Here is a 13,458-nt window from a genome sequence, read left to right on the forward strand (position 1 = left end):
TTTGGGTTGGCAGAATTTTCAGTTTGCCCCAAGTTAGGTCTCAGGAGTTCTTTCAGTGGCGTTTATACATCCTTTACAGCCTTGGATTCGATCATTAAAATGTATAAATACTTTAGTAACGCCAAGAAAATAAGCACTTGAACGAGCTTCGGTACCTAGACATGAATGAACGTAAGTCCCCTTTAATGTCCCATTTGATAAGTAAGGAGAAGAACAGGTCAACATGTTAATGTCTGTCTCACTCCAGGCACTCTTATCAAATGCTTACAAACAAGATAATTTAATCGATCGTTTACTGGCTTTATCTACCTACCACTAACTGCCGTATTTGGGAGCGTGGACCAATTTCCAGCTGCAAATGTGATTTTAAACTAGACGGAAAGCTGTTAGTTGATTGGGTTCTATACTTGCGGGCGAGGTTATAAAAGGACCAGAGGAGGGGGGAGTTTTTTTTTTTTTCGCTTTGTCACTTCAGCTGCACTTACGACTCCGCGGCATTTTTTTTTTTTTAAACAACAGGTAGGTGATTTTTTATTTTGTGAATCGCCTGAAAATTAAAACTGTTGTTCATAATGTCGACGAATTGCATTTTTGGAATTTTATTACAAGTGGTAGGGCTGTCGCCCATTTTTAACTTGAGTGGTACAATTTAATAAAGATAACGCTGAAGTAGTGACCTTAAATAAAGTAACCTCTTGCAATTAAATGTGGAACAGGACATTTGATTTAACACAACACCCCTCCTCTCGCCATCTTACTTTTGTAGGTTCCTTTTCTGCCCTCTTTATCCATCAACCACTGGTGTACCCCCTCCTTTTTTCTATTGCTGAAGGTTAGTGGAAAATAAATTCACTCCTCAAAAATGAGCCAGTGACCATCACCTGCTCAAATTAAGCATTATCGGAGCATTAAGGTGTGCGTTGGGTGTTAAGGACTTAACCATCCCAATGCGGGTAAGTGAATGGTGGATTTCTAGTGCCGCTGGGCTCCAATGTTTGAACTGCGCCTATAGCTTAATGGGGTTTGTGTGGGCTGCTTTCTGCGGTAGGTTCTGCTCGACGCCACTCAAGTGCTGCTACTGTTTTTTATACTTAGCTGAAAGCTGTATCCTATTGCAAGCATTCTTGCACGTGAAACAAGCACGACCGAGTTATTTCAGTAATTTTGAGATTTTTGTTTTATCTTTGCTAAGTAAAATATTGTGTTTGAAAAAAAAACATTATTTTTTACGGATATTGTTTGAGGGGTGAACCAAAAATTATTCCAAACTCGAAACCGAAGCATTAATAAAAATGTGTTACAATAAAAGTACTTCAAGGCGTACTTTTCAAGAGCCCACTTGCCATGGGTGGCAACTTAAACCTTTCGTGCCAACAGCTTGAAGTTTAGCTTTTTCTAGTGGAAGCATAGGTGGTGAAATCCAGCAGGCAAAATGGCGTTTAGAATGCCAGGACTCCATTAATGTGCTGGGACTGGAAGTCTTGCGGGACCTTAATTTTGCCATCTAATGGCTACATTACAAGTTTGCACATTGATACCCGAGGGCAGCAGATATCGTATCATGAAATGCGTTTGTGTCTAATGTTCTCGCCTCAGATGCTGCATATTGCAGGCATATCAGCAGAACCAGCCCTTGCTAAAATAGCGCCGTGGGCATAGGGAAATTTGGCGCCCTTGCTGATGGTATTGAATTAAGTGAGCCAGCAGGGGTTTCCTTTTGTGTTCACTGGTCAGTACCTGGATAAGTAGCGACTGGCCCCTGAACACAAACATCCCCGGACCTCCCCCAGCTCACCTAAATCACTGATAGTTTAGCTGCTCAATGATGGTGTTAACACGTCCCTTTATGACTAATTTACTCACTTTGGGACTCGTTTGAGGCCAATGAATCTTTTGACCTTGATTGAAGACACCTTAGGACGAGATAGCTAATCAGCATGTCAATCAATATGTCAATAACGTCATCAAAGTTCACAGTAATGCGACAATTCAAATTGATCAAAGACATTTAATAAAACTCGATGACCTTTCAGTCATGAATAACCACACCAGTTTAGTACGATTTTGTGAAGTTTATGCCCTATTGATTACAATTCTACTAATAAGTTTATTAATTTCAAAACCAAGAAACACATTAGCGTAGTCACAATATGGCAACTCTGATAAGATTTCATCAAAGCAAGAATCACGAATATTAGAACATAACACAGCGTCAACATAGGTTATCCTTAGCAGAGTAACATTAGCGCATTATTCAACAAAGCATAGATTCAGTCATCTGTCTGTTTGCGTCAGTTTAGTGAACCCCTCTCCTAACCTCGAATTAGCATTGGCATGTTGGGCTTCATGCAAAACAATTTAGTAACACCAATTTAGAAAACATCTAGCTATGGTCTCTGTCAAAAGAAGCAGTTGGTACCTAGAAAGGAAAAGCAAACAGACAATTACAATTTCATTGTCATATAGTTACCTTCCTTATTGAGTCAGCATACATGATTTGTCTTCGTCCTCAGGACATCAGTTGATTCGCCAACAGCCAGGAATTAGGCAAGTTGGGTAAAGGGGTACTTCCCTCATAAGGAGGTAAAGTGTAAACGGGCAATATAAGGCAGGAATGGTTTTAAGAACCAAACAGCAAAGTCTCTATGCAGAGTGACAGTGTCTGGATCATAGCAAATCGCATCAGCATCTCCCTAACTCAGTTCCTTGTGTCAAGGGTTTTTATCCCCTTTTCGTTGTACAATCCCCTAAAATTTTATTGGATGAGGGGTTGAACCCCACTATCTCCCTCCAATAGAGTTTCAATTACTTCATCAAATTTGTCACTCCATAACTGTTCTCACGTATTTTATTGGTCCTTATGATTGACGTCTTTAGTGGGTGGAATGTCCGGTATGATTTCATACTCTCGTGGTCCTTTGCACATCTTCAGTCAGGGGCTCCATTGTTTGTACCGGTTCAGGCGACCTTATACCTGCTAGTAGTCTACACTGTTGCACTCAGCAAGTATGTTTCACTAAGCCAGTCGAATTTCATGAGAACGGATCTACTACAGTCACATTCATCTTCTAGTTTGGAAAAAAACCAAGAGTTCATGTCCTTCAGCAAGTCAGCACACTGCACGTTAGAAAAACACATTTATATGAAACCAGGCAGCTAGGCCTTGACTCATGCTAAGGCCTAATGATTTATTAACAGAATTCTAACATATAACCTTTCATTATTAGTACAAATAACTTTTCAATATAACATTTCATAATTGTTATTCAGTTTCATTAGTCCCCGTATATATTGGAGGCCACTCCCGTGGGCACATTTCAAGCACGCGTTTAACAAAACATATTAATACATTTTCTATGCAACATTATTATACATTAGTTCAAAATCATTTCATGTTAATATTAATTATATAAGCTAAGCTCTATCAGTCCGTCCTCTGATGACACTTGTCATCACACAAAACCTTTCCCTTCACAACCTTTCATATTTCTCAATATACGCATTTCAACATCTTCCCCCGTGTGATTTTTCCCAGATTTCTTTGAACATTTTCTCCTTTTCTTTTTCTTCATTTCTTTTGTTTCGTTTTGCCAAATTTCTTTTAATTCTTTCTTTAATTTTTCATGATAACCATAATCCCAATAAACATATCAGGACAATCAATAGACCCCCTAATATTTTTGCAAGAACCCCGTTCCAAATACTACTAAACCAATTCCCTACTTTTGTAATCCCTTTCCCAACTCTTTCCCAAACTCCAGGTTCCTTCAGCTCCTTCAAATCTGCACTATCTCTTGTTTGATTAGTAAGCATACCTCTAATCTTTTTACTATTGTCAGGAATGAATGCACAACAATGGCGCTCATTAAGCATCTTACAGACTCCGCCAATCTTTGCTAAAAGAATGTCTAAAGCATGCCGCTTTTGAAGAGTCATAGCTCTTTCCGCAGCAAGTTCAGTATCCATCAGGAGTATAGCCCCTGTGAAATTTGTCAGCATGTTATCCACAATAGTAGACAACTTTCGAATCTTTATGGAGTTTAAGATAACCCCTACTGAAGGAATTATGGCTCCAAATATGTCACCTACGACAGCAGCCGCTGTCTCTCTCTTTTGTCTAGTATGATGTAATTCAGACATTTTAGGAATTTGCTTTAAGTCATCAATTTGATAAATCTTTGGGAAAACTATTCCCAAATAACATGTCCCATACCATCCCTTAGGAAGACGGTAATAAGCATTAAACCCACATATATAATAGATCCCAGGGATCGCTGGATCCTGTCCATTTAACATGAATGTCCATTTACTCTGAAACAAAAACACATGCCTGCATTCACTCGTTCCCACAAATAAAGTGTCATGCTCAGATTTCGGCCTATATATGCAAAGTCTACCTACATGTAATGCATCTATAGCTAATTTGCCCTGTGTCTTTATTGCGGCGTAAGCATAATAATTTGCAAGCGTGCGTTTTTCTAATCCCTTTTCTAGCCTTTCCTTTAATGCCTTTCGTCTATCATCAGTATGATCTAAGAAGCTCTTTTCTACAGGTGTTAGTAAGCAGTTTAGATTATTGCGGTGCGCATAAGCTGTCCCAAATGTCAGTATCGGCTCAAAGAAACCCCTAACTAATTTTATGGTGTGTTCTTTAGCTAATTTGTTTAAAAACTCAATCACAGGCACAAAAGAAAATACTACATCTAAGTTAGAGTAGAAGTATTGCACATGTTCTTGATCATAGAATCTTGTTAACAGCAAATTACAACTTATCCCGTAGGTTAATGGCAGACTATGGTAAGTAACCCCTTCTTATTCTGATGAAGGAATCTTTGTGCACACATAACAATTCTTTGCATCCATTGTGTCAACATACTCATTCAGCAAGCGATAGAAGACGTTAGTAGGTAGTTCCCTTTTTGGATTAGTTCCCTCATGCAAGTATTTTGCATCCTGCTCAAACTTCTCCCATGGTGTTAATGTAGCAGTCTCAGGATTTGAAGCATTGTTAGTCACTTTCCTATCCACCAATGGCATTCCCACAATCACACCTATAATTATTATTGCACACACAATAGCCAGAATAGCACTCAACCAACCACACATCCTACCCATATTACTGTTACCTCTAGTGTAACCCATGATCTGTAAAGAATCAGATATAAAAAAAATACAAAGCAAACAACTTAAGGACGATATAAAGGCCTTTTTTTTTTCTATGCAAAGTCTCTCTCTCTCTCTCTCTCTCTCTCTCTCTCTCTCTCTCTCTCTCTCTCTGCGAGTATTTACAGCGTTTCACTCACTCCAGGACCCCTTTGTCAAATCAGGTTAGCCGCTTGTCATAATCGTTTTTTCAAAGTCAATTCAGATTAACAGTGTCACATCCGGTAATTTATCAGTCTCTCTTTCTTAGCTTTCCAGCTTTCAATTTCGATTTCAATTTAACACAGTCTCTTTCCAAGGTTAAATTTCAGGTGCTGTAGTATTGACCTGGAACCTCTCGATCAAAACAGAACGCCAAGAATTCCTGTTGCCATTCAGCTGATGTTGCATACGCCCATTCAGGACCTGCATACCTTCTGTTTGCAACTCTCTTTCTTTTCAGTTTATGTTCACTTTGCAACTCTCCTTCACTGAGATCCTCTTTTCTGGTTGTGTCAACTTCTTCCTCTATTGTTTCACTAGGGACCACTTTCTCTCCTGCAGCTTGTGGCTTCGGCCAGTTATCGCCTTCATGTGTTTTCTTCCTGCTTGGCCTTTCAGAACGTTGAACAGCGCCCTCCTCTTGTGCTATGGTGTTTGCTCTTGATGGCTCTACAAGCAGCTCAGGAGGAGTTGGAACACTTTGACCTCCCTCTGCCTCTTCCCCTTTGCCTTCAGGGTCTGTTACGGGCTCAACTTCAAACCTGTATCCGTCTGCTTCTGGGAGAACCTCTCTTTGTGTCGGTTCCCCTGTTACCTCAGCTGAGATAGGCTCACTGTCACTCCTCTGGAACTCGCTTTGAGTGACTAAGCCGTCCTCAGCGGGCTCTCCTTCAGTCTCAGTTCCCCTTTGAATACTCTCCGGCTCTGAGTCTTCCTTCTCTGCAGCTGTTGTTTTGGACACTTCAAGTTCCTCATCAGTTGGACACGTCACCTTCTTTGTGTGACTGGCGTGCATCCAATTCGGAAGGCCTGCACATTTCACAGCAGTAGTTGTTGTCAGTATTACTTGATATGGCTCCTTCCAACGCGGCTCCAAACACAACTTCCTCACGTGTTTCTTGACAACAACCCAGTCACCGGCTTTCAGGGTGTGACCTGGATCACTTATCGGTGGCAATGTGGTAGCCTCCACCTGGTGAGAAAAAGAGCAGACCACATCAGCCAGACCCTTGCAGTAGTCCAACACCATATCATCCGTGATATTCACAAGAGCATTTGCAGGCACTGCGGGCAATCACATAGCTCAGCCCATTAGAATTTCATGTGGAGATAGTCCTGTTTTCTTGTCAGGTGTGTTTCTCATTGACATCAGTACTAAGAGCAATGCATCTGGCCACTTCAAATTGGTAGCTGCGCACATTTTTGCCATTCTAGATTTCAAGGTACCATTCATCTGTTCCACTAGTCCGGATGCTTCAGGGCGATAACTACAATGCAGCTTCTGCTCAATGTTTAATGCAGCACACAAGAGCTTAATCACCTCATTGTCGAAGTGTCTGCCCCTATCTGATTCTAAAGTGATCGGGAATCCGAAACGTGGTATTGACTCCCTAAGCAGCAGCTTTGCTACTGTGAGGCTGTCATTTCTACGTGTAGGGTAAGCTTCAATCCAATGACTGAAAATGCACACAATCACCAACACGTACTTCAAGCCTCCACACACAGGCATCTCAATACAATCCTTCTGCATTCTGATAAATGGACCGCCTGGTCTCCCAACATGGCTCATATTCACTACAGTCCCTTTTTCTGCATTCATCTGCTGACAGATAATGCACCTGTGACAGATAACCTCTGCAGCTTGTCTGAATTGTGGATTGAACCAATCGATTTTGAACAACCTGATCATTGCATCTCTCCCAACATGTGCCTGCCCATGGTAAAACTTAGCAAACTGTGACAAAAGACTGTTTGGCAAAACCATTTTCACCTCTTCTGAGACCCATAAGTCATCAGATCTCTGTACACGTTGCATTCTCTGCCAGGAGTGTTTCTCTTCTTTGCTGGCACGTCCCTGCAGTGATTTTAGCTCATCTAATGTGTCAACCACTCTTATTGCAAAGTTTAAGCATGTTTCATTTTCAGTTTCAGGTAACAATTCCCACTGATCTCGAAACAATATACAGTTCAATGCACAAAACCTTACGACTTGATCTGCATATCCATTTCCCAATGATACAAAGGTTTGTGACTTAACATGAGCATTGCATTTCACCCCGGCAATTTCAAGAAGTAACTGAATCGCATGCAACAAATCCTTAATCTTTTCGCCATTTTTCACTGGTGAACCAGAAGAGGTCATGAAACCCCTTTGTGACCATAACTGGCCAAAGTCATGTTCAATTCCAATTCCGTATCTGCTGTCAGTATAGATAGTGACTTTCAAGTTTTCAGCTGCATGGCATGCCTTAGTAAGAGCAATTAATTCAGCCACTTGAGCAGAGAACACTCTTTCGAGCCAGGAAGCTTCTAAAATACCGATGATTGTACACATGGCATATCCAGCTCTCAGTACTCCTACTGAGTCTCTCAAGCATGAACCATCAACAAACATAATATAATCATTTTCTTCCAATTGGGTATCTTTAATGTCAGGTCTTAGTTTGGTGCATAGTTCTGTTACCTCAAGACAATCATGTTCTACTTCCTCAGTATTATCAATGTCTGCATTTTCAATAGGAAGTAAAGTTGCTGGGTTCAATACAGTACATCTCTTAAGGGAAACATTAGGTGATCCCAGTATAATTATCTCATATTTTGTAAGACGTGCATTCGTCATATGCTGCGTCTTAGTTCGGGTCAACAGAATTTCAACTGAATGTGGGACCATTACTATTAAGGGATGTCCCATCACTATGCCTTCACACTGAGTGAGGCTTTGACCAACTGCTGCAACTGAACGCAAACAACCCGATAAGGCTGCTGCGACTGGGTCCAAAGTAGCTGAAAAATATGCTACTGGGAGGTTTGCACCTCTATGGACCTGTGTTAAAACAGACAAAGAACAAGCATCACGTTCATAACAAAACAGTATGAAAGGCTTCGTGTAATCAGGCATACCTAAAGCTGGTGCCCTGCACATGCTTTCCCTCAATTCCATGAATGCCTTCATCTCTTTCTCGGGCATGGTTATGGTACCCGGGCCATCCTGGACTGCCTTAACTGTCAGTTTCACCAATGGTTTAGAGATAATCGAGAAGTTGGGAATCCACTGACGACAGTATCTTACCATTCCCAAAAACATCCTGACATCTCTCTTAGTTGTCGGGAGATTCATCTGCAGTATGGCTGTCTCTCTTGCTTTAGATATTTTTCTCGACCCCTTTTCAATTAGGTGTCCTAAGTACTTCTCCTCTTTCTGACAGTAATGCAAATTCTTTTGGGACACTTTATGTCCATTCTTTCCCAAATGGTTCAATAAGGCAATTGTGGCATACCTGTAGTCCTCTTTTGTTCTGGACGCAATTAACAAATCATCAATGTACTGTACTAGAGTCGAACTGAAAGGCAGTTCTAAGGACTCCAAGGCCCATATTTATACTTTTTGACGCTAAACTGCGCTAACGCAGTTTAGCGTCAAAAAATTTTGCGCCGTCTAACGCCATTCTGAAGCGCCATGCGGGCGCCGTATTTATGGAATGGCGTTAGACGGCGCAATCAGACCGGCGCTGCCTGGTGTGCGTGGAAAAAAACCACGTAGACCAGGCAGCGCCGGCGTTGGGAAAAAATGACGTTAGGGCGTCTTAAAATGGCGCAAGTCAGGTTGACGCAAAAAAATCGTCTTAACCCGATTTGCGCCATTTTTTCGACGCCCAGACGCCATTTCATGACTCCTGTCTTAGTAAAGACAGGAGTCATGCCCCCTTGCCCAATGGCCATGCCCAGGGGACTTGTGTCCCCTGGGCATGGTCATTGGGCATAGTGGCACGTAGGGGGGCACAAATAAGGCCCCCCTATGCCACAAAAAAAATAAAAAATTTAAAAAAATTATACTTACCTGAACTTACCTGTACTTCACTGGGATGGGTCCCTCCATCCTTGGGTGTCCTCCTGGGGTGGGCAGGGGTGGCAGGGGGGGTTCCTGGGGGCAGGGGAGGGCACCTGTGGGCTCATTCTGAGCCCACAGGTCCCTTAACGCCTACCCTGACCCAGGCGTTAAATTCAGGTGCAAATGCGGGTTTTTTTGACCCGCCACCTCCCGGGCGTGATTTTTGCCCGGGAGTATAAATACGACGCATTTGCGTCGCCGTCAGTTTTTTAGACGGGAACGCCTTCCTTGCATCTCATTAACGCAAGGAAGGCGTTCACGCAAAACAATGACGCTCTTTCTTCATACTTTGGCGCTAGACGCGTCTAACGCCAAAGTATAAATATGGCGTTAGTTTTGCGCCGAATTTGCGTAGAAAAAAACGACGCAAATTCGGCGCAAACGGAGTATAAATACGGGCCCAAGTTCTTTTTCAATATCTGATTGAAGATGGAAGGTGACTCAGAAAACCCCTGAGGAATTCTGCACCAACTGTACACCTTATCCAGGAATTTCAAACTGGAGAGAAATTGGCTATCCTCATGAAGAGGCACCAAAAAGAATGCTTGAGACAAGTCCACAACTGTGAACCACTCTGCATCACACGAACCCTGAAACATGATCACTGCTGGATTTGGCACTATGGGGCAGCATTTTACCACAATCTTGTTTATTTTCCTCAAGTCTTGCACAATTGTAACCTTTCCACAAGGCTTTTTCAAACCCATTATTGGTGAATTACACGGGCTACTCAGCACTTCCTTCAGAACCCATTGCTTCACAAAGTCCGCAATTATTTGCGCTACTTGAATGAGGACATCTTGTGCCATATGGTACGGCGGTACCGGAGGAAACACTGCAATCGGCTTTACCTGTACTTTGACCGGTTCTACTCCCTTTATCAATCCCACTTCTTTTCCTGTCAGGTCCCACACTTTCTCTGTCACTGTTCCCTGCAACACGGGTGGCAAGTCAGTCACTGTAAGCATTGGGAATAAGGTTATCAAAGGGTATTCCTCATTTGCGGTATCCATCTCTAACTCTGGAAACTGACCATCGTCCCCTTCATCATCACTGTTTGTCTGCACTTCAATTCCTTCATTGGAACAGGTAATCAAACATTTCGTTTTGCACAATAAGTCTCTTCCCTGTAGGGATACGGGACTCGAATCACAAACTACAAATTCATGTAATCCCCGGAAGTTGCCAATTTTAACTTGGACCGGGTCTGTAATCGGATTTGTCAGGAACTGATTTGCTACTCCTACCACTCTTATGGTACGCCCTGAAAGTGGCAATTTCGGAACCTCTGCACTTATGACTGTAGAGCGTGTAGCTCCTGTATAGACTAGGAATGAAACCTTATGACCCATCACCTTCCCCTCTCCATAGGGACCCCTCTGATCTACCTCTACGGACGCTGCAAGCCTGCACTCCTCACTGTCTGAACAATCATCCGACCATTCATCGTTTATTCCATCCTCACCACGCAATGGGAACTGTTGTACTGTGTTATTTTGACTCATCGTTTGGCCTGTGACCTGTTGAGGAAGCATCACCTGTTGCTGTCCCATTGGAGCTAATGGTATTTGCATTTGCTGTCTAGGTACCATGGGAACCTGCTGCTGTAGCTGCTGCATTTGTGCTGGCTGAATACGTGGCATATGTATCTGCTGCATGGACTGTAACCCCTGCATCTGAACCATGTTATTCTGGAAGTTCTGATTTTGTCCTCTAATCTTTGGACCCCTCACATTTTGAAATGTACCGACATCATTGCTTTGTTGAATAACACTATCCTGCACCACCATTGGGCATTCCCGCTTCCAATGCCCCACGCCCCCACACGTGTGACATGGTGACACCTTTTTCATTCCCTGCACATCATTTTGAACCACAACTGTATTCAAGTCTGGACCACGGTTCACAAAACCTCCTCGACCTCTTAGTTGTGCCTGAAACATGCCATTCCCCTGCGTTTGCTGTTGTACCCCCTGTTGTACTCCATTCCCCTGCATTCCTGCTTGCGCTGCCAGCCAGGAATTCAGCAAGTCTGGTAAAGGGGCACTTCCCTCATAAGGAGGTAAACTGTAAACGGGCAATATAAGGCAGGGGTGGTTTTAAGAACCAAACAGCAAAGTCTCTATGCAGAGTGACAAAGTGTCTGGATCATAGCAAATCACATCAGCATCTCCCTAACTAACTCATTTCCTTGTGTCAAGGGTTTTTATCCCCTTTTCGTTGTACAGTCCCCTAAAAGTTTATTGGATGAGGGGTTGCACCCCACTATCTTCCTCCTATAGAGTTTCAATTACTTCATCAAATTTGTCACCCCATAACTATTCTCACGTATTTTATTGGTCCTTATGATTGACTTCTTTAGTGGGTGGAATGTCCGGTACGATTTCATACTCTCGTGGTCCTTTGCACATCTTCAGTCAGTGGCTCCATTGTTTGTACCGGTTCAGGCAACCTTGTACCTGCTAGTAGTCTACACTGTTGCACTCAGCAAGAATGTTTCACTAAGTCAGTCGAATTTCATGAGAACAGATCTACTACAGTTACATTCATCTTCTGGTTTGGAAAAAAACAAGAGTTCAGCAAGTCAGCACACTGCACGTTAGAAAAACACATTTATATGAAACCAGGCAGCTAGGCCTTGACTCATGCTAACTAAGGCCTAATGACTTATTAACAGAATTCTAACATATAACCTTTCATTATTAGTACAAATCACTTTTCAATATAACATTTCATAATTATTAGTCAGTTTCATTAGTCCCCGTATATATTGGCGGCCACTCCCCGTGGGCACATTTCAAGCATGCGTTTAACAAAACATATTAATACATTTTCTATGCAGCATTATTATACATTAGTTCATAATCATTTCATGTTAATATTGATTATATAAGCTACGCTCTCCTAATGGCTTTGTTAATGTGTGTTAGCAGCACTGAGAGGGTGAAGGGAAGACATGGAAGGGGCCAAGAGAGGTGTCAAAAACATCACCAGGGGTCCTTTTCGAAGAAATGGATTGAGGGTGCTCTGAGTTTGGATAGAGTGGTTAGTAAAAAGGGTTTATTTCCGGTAGTGTCTTGTCTCTATTGTCGATCGGCTTCTTTACTTAAACTTGTGCTTAAGGGAATTTAAGACTGTTTTGCAAGGCATAAATTATAATAATTTCTGTCGGGAGAATGGACGCCCAATTGAGATAGCCCTGAAATAAAAAAATGATTATTTCTTTATATATATATATATATATATATATACATATATATATATATATATATATATATATATATATATATATATATGGATACATATATTTAAATATAAATATCAGTTTTTAGTTTTGAAAACTGGCGTTTGCATTTGTTCTGTCAGCATATACATTTTTGAGGAGCGCCATTAACTGAGATGAGGGTATCTGAGGGAATGAGTCCAGGATCATGCTTTTTCCATAAAATGGGTGAAGCCGGGATTAATCGGGCGACTGTTCAACCAGTACAGTCTTTGTCATTATGTAAATCTTGGACTTGATGGGTTGTTGTTTCTGAAATACACATGGTGGGGGCCACAATTAGGGTGACCACCCGTCCATAAATTTCACGGAGTAATTTCGCCATGCCGTCCGTTGTCTGTGATGAAAGGCCTAACGGACGGCATTTGTCCGTAATTTTAGCCTTTCACCAAAAGGACAATGGATGGTAGGGCGAAAGAAATTAAGGGCAGATCAGTTTCCCTAGCTGGATTGAAAGAGGGGAGTCTCCTGTGCTCGGAGGGAGGGGCAGACAGGTTAAGAAACAAATCTTCCTGCCAGGGTGTCTTCTTCCCTAAAGAAATGCAAATGTGGGCAATCTGCAAAGGGGCTTGAAAACCTGCATTGACTTTAACCAAAGGAGTCACTTAAAGCTTTCTGATGGCAAAGGTATTTTCTTTTAGAGAGGTACTGTAATGGTGTTCCAAGGTGAGCTGTGGAGTGTGTGGTTTTAATGGAGTGTTACAAAAAAAATTGAGTACGAGGTATAAACTGTATATTATTCAAATATGTATTTGAGAAGCACTTTTTTTTATTTAACCGAAATGTATTTGTGCATTTTGTAGCAGTCTATATTATGATGTAATTGTATTTATATAGCGCTTACCTCCCCTGACAAGGTGTCTAATGAATGTTTAAAATAAGGACTTAAACATTCACAGTTCTTTCAGGGACCTCGGTACCT

The 13,458-nt window shown here is 41.9% G+C and overlaps 1 protein-coding gene across 3 annotated transcripts in view; it reads left to right on the plus strand.

Moving 5' to 3' along the window:
• The first annotated feature begins 832 nt into the window (after positions 1–832).
• The window catches only part of LOC138302123 (probetacellulin-like), a 525,314-nt gene continuing 512,688 nt past the window's right edge, over positions 833–13,458 (plus strand). The window contains exon 1 of one of the 3 annotated variants that reach the window (XM_069242495.1): positions 833–953. The gene's annotated coding sequence lies outside the window, so the exon portion shown is untranslated. Of the gene's footprint in view, positions 954–993; positions 1,045–13,458 lie in introns of those variants that run through there. The other 2 variants (XM_069242497.1, XM_069242496.1) reach the window with 2 other exon arrangements.

This window comes from Pleurodeles waltl, chromosome 6 (assembly GCF_031143425.1).
Source record: "Pleurodeles waltl isolate 20211129_DDA chromosome 6, aPleWal1.hap1.20221129, whole genome shotgun sequence".
In the NCBI taxonomy this organism is placed as follows: domain Eukaryota; kingdom Metazoa; phylum Chordata; class Amphibia; order Caudata; family Salamandridae; genus Pleurodeles; species Pleurodeles waltl.